Source organism: Nylanderia fulva, unplaced genomic scaffold, assembly GCF_048542155.1.
Source record: "Nylanderia fulva isolate GAGA-0341 unplaced genomic scaffold, ASM4854215v1 Scaffold851, whole genome shotgun sequence".
Lineage (NCBI taxonomy): Eukaryota > Metazoa > Arthropoda > Insecta > Hymenoptera > Formicidae > Nylanderia > Nylanderia fulva.
This window is the reverse complement of record NW_028190974.1, coordinates 4,250-8,498: the sequence shown is the minus strand read 5'-3', so window position 1 is coordinate 8,498 and position 4,249 is coordinate 4,250.

Here is a 4,249-nt window from a genome sequence, read left to right as displayed (position 1 = left end):
AGCACACGGTACTCCTCCAACACATGACACCTGGAATCGACCCGTGCAAGTAGTCTCCTGACATACTTGGGATCGATTCCATCGTCCCGAACCATAAGGCCCTCATGAGCCCTACGGATCCTCCTAGTGTCCTTCGGCACTGTCGCTTCCTTATCTGTAGCCCCAGCCGGCAAAGCCACAGACGAGCTGTCGTGTGATGACGACATGAGGGGAGCCAGGCCTACACCCCTACCCACGCCGGTTCCCAGTATCCGACCCTGGGAAGTCGTCTCTTTTCTTCGATGTCATCCCATCTGAAAAAGAAAAAGTGGTTTTTTCTGTCGGGGGTTTTCCTTCCCCTTAGGAGGTTGCCTTACTCAGCTAACGGGGCCTCCCCCCCGGGTGTTATGTCAGTGTTTTCCTTCACCTAGTGCAGTGGACAAGTCCTTTTTAGGGCCTGCACGCCCATCACACCCCGTTCATCCATCACCACACACTCCAGCTCGGGTACCTCGGGATTGCGACACCCGTACACTACAGGGATGAGTCTGTAGTGCCCCTGAGGGAACGTAACCTACCTTTTTTTTTTTTTTTTTTTTATAGTGAGGAAATTTGCTTTAACCAACAAACCGTACCGACTGGGTCCTGAGGGAGGACCCAGAAGGCGTGTGGGGGATTCTCCACCTCTGAAGGAGGTGGCCTGACCCAAACCTAAAACCTCACTGAAACCCTTGCCTTGACGGGTATTGTCCACCGGGAACCGCTTTCGCATAAACTTCCAGTGGACACCCTCGGCCATGACCCCTTTCGGGGCTCTTCCCCCTGGAAGAAGGTGGTGTCTCTTCCAGGAAACACTCTTCCCGTGCCACTCTCCCTACCTGGGAGAGGGCAGCAAGAGGGAGCCGGGTTCCAAACCCCCTCTCATCGTCCCAGGGACAGCGTGCAATGAGATTGGAGCCCTCACTCCTCACTCGTGCCGTCCCCGACGGAGGCGGTGAAAACCGCCCGACAATAAACACAAGACGTCACATGGACATCACCAGACTGAGACGTCACAAGGACATCACAAAACTAGAACACGGTGCACAAAACATGTACACAACCACAATCGTGACCAAACTGAGTAAGGGCCACAGGCCCAGCCCACAGAGGGCTAACATAAAAGGCGCAAAGGCTGAACCACATTGAGTGGAGTGAAAGGATGGTATTTCACCCACGACAAGAGACGACGAGGTTGACTAATGACAACACTAAAGACCACAAACAGAGAGCGTAACCGTACCTGCCAGTTCCGATTAAGGAACAAATTGCAGGCCGCAGCTCCCATAATCCACAGTGTGCTAGGACAAGGACTAGGACAGAGAGCGTAACCGGACCTGCTTGCCTCCCGCAAAGGAGGACGAGTGCAGGCCGCAGCTCCCATAACCACATTAGACGTGACTAACGTACAGACATTGAGGAGGTCGAGGGAACCGCGAGGTCACCTAGCGGCGCCCCCGGCGATCCCTCGCCCTCCGAAACACGCATCGCCTCCGGAGACCCACCCACAGGGGAGGGCCCACCGAGACGCCGACGACCTTGAGGGAAGGAGCGCTCACCAGCCCTCCATAAACCTTTAGGAGGAATAATCCTCCTTGCGCAGGCCCCGGAACCAGCCCTGTGCTGTGAAGGCTTACCGGCCCTCTTGCACGCCAAACAAAGGGGCGGCGCCACACATCCGGCTGCCATATGTCCCTTCTGGCCACATCGGTAGCAGCAACCGCTGCAATCTGCCTCCGACTCGCACCTATTGGCCGTGTGGCCAAACGCGAGGCACCTAAAACATTGCAGAGGGCGGCGAGCGAGTGACGTGACCGTCAACTCCCACCACCCCCCGCCCAATGAGATGCTCCCGGCCCTGACCAGCTTGCGCGCAGCCACGGCCGGGCAGCGAAGCCATACAGTGCCCACCTCGGAGTTGGGGAACAATCGGATGTCCCCCATCCTCACTTCACTCGCCTCACAGCCGGAAGCCGACACTACCTCCGAAAGGATATCCTCCTTTGTGATGAGGGCCATCAGCCCTCTCAGTCTAATCTCTTCCATGCGAGAGGGACGACTAACCTTGACTCCTTCCTTGGTAGAGAAGTTCACCTCCCTCAGCTTGGACGCCAACTCGTCCGCCAATCTTGAGGAGTCCCTTCCTTGGACGGACAGCAGGATGCTGCCCGTCGCCCCACGACGAAGACGCATCGACTTGATGCCCAATTTGGGCGGATCAACGTGCTGCTTAGCCTCACGGAGAACCGAGGCATATGTTCTCTCGCGCTCCTCCCCCTCCACCGCACCGACCGTCAGCGAAACCACCGACGACGAGGGGAGAGAGGGAGGCACACGCCCTCTTCTTCCCTCCGCGAGCTGGAGCGCTCGCCGCAGCACCATCAGAAGCAGGCCCCGAGCGACGACGACGACGCCGACGACCACGACCCCCATCTACAGCCCCGCGCCCGGAGGCATCCGCCGAGACCTCCGCAAGAGCGGAAGTAGCAGAGCCCCCAAGAGCGGGAAACCGCATCGGTGCAACCGCACCACCAACTCTTCGCTGCACGGGCGCACGCATGGGCGTCGCTCCAAAGGGAGCGGGCCCAGCCCGCCCCGCAAGCTCTGACCTCAACGAGGCCACGACAATTGACGCAATGTCGCCCCCTCAAGTCGTTAATACGACGATCAATAAGGGACGACACCGCCGCCACCGTAACCGGACAATCATCGTGCTGCTCGTCAGCAGCCAGCAATGGGGATCCGCCAGCCTGGTCCGGAGAGGGACGGTCCCGCCGCGTCCTCTTCCTCTTCTTCCCGGTATCCGGGAAGTATCGGGCCTCCACTTCGGGCAATACAGCCCGAAGAGAAGCCAGTTCTTGTCTCGTGCTCTCAAGTTGCCTCTCAAGAGCCGAGATCCTGGTCCTCAGACCCTGGTTTGCGCTACGAAGCGCGTCCATACCAGGGTCGGCATCTGTAGAGGCCCTTACCGCCAACTCCTCGAGCACACCACCCAGCTTCATCGAGGAAGTCCGGAGCTCCCTGGCAAAGAGATCCTCAATGCCATGGACCCCGGCCAACCTCTCCACTTGGGCAGTGAAGACCCCCGCAAGCTTCTCCAGCTCAGGAGCGGTCTTACCCCTGAGCCCCGTCCTGAATGCCTCGTCCGAAGGCGCATTCTCTCGCCCGACCGCAGTGAGCACTGGATCCAAAGATGGATCCAGGACCCTCCGCAGATCCGCAAGGAGGAGCTCCCTACGCGTAGCCTCGTTCAGCCGTTCTTTGGCTTCCGCGAGACCAGCATAGTCGCCCGTAGTCTTAGGGCGACCCCTACCGCGCGCGCCGCGCTTACCTGCTTGATCAGCAGCACTCTCCTTAGGAGGGTACTGCTTTCTGCCTGTGAGGATCCTTACGTCATGGACCCTCCACGTCGGATCCCTCTCCTCTGCCTCGTCCTCCGAAAACGGCGAAGGGAGCGACACGAAGGTGAGGTCTCCCCCAGCTTCCTCGTCGTCGCTTGCCCCACGCATCTTCTCCGGAGACGGGAACGGTCTCTCACCGCTGTCCTCAGGCTCGTCCGAGCATTCCTCACTCCCGATGACCGGAGACGGAGAATCCACGGTTCCGCACGCGGGACACTTTTGGACAAAGTCCCAGCGTACCCGCGAACACCAACACTTAACGGTGTGCTTCTCGCTGTGTTCGAGGAGCACACGGTACTCCTCCAACACATGACACCTGGAATCGACCCGTGCAAGTAGTCTCCTGACATACTTGGGATCGATTCCATCGTCCCGAACCATAAGGCCCTCATGAGCCCTACGGATCCTCCTAGTGTCCTTCGGCACTGTCGCTTCCTTATCTGTAGCCCCAGCCGGCAAAGCCACAGACGACCTGTCGTGTGATGACGACATGAGGGGAGCCAGGCCTACACCCCCCCCACGCCGGTTCCCAGTATCCGACCCTGGGAAGTCGTCTCTTTTCTTCGATGTCATCCCATCTGAAAAAGAAAAAGTGGTTTTTTCTGTCGGGGGTTTTCCTTCCCCTTAGGAGGTTGCCTTACTCAGCTAACGGGGCCTCCCCCCCGGGTGTTATGTCAGTGTTTTCCTTCACCTAGTGCAGTGGACAAGTCCTTTTTAGGGCCTGCACGCCCATCACACCCCGTTCATCCTTCGCACGCACTCCAGCTCGGGTACCTCGGGATTGCGACACCCGTACACTACAGGGATGAGTCTGTAGTGCCCCTGGTATT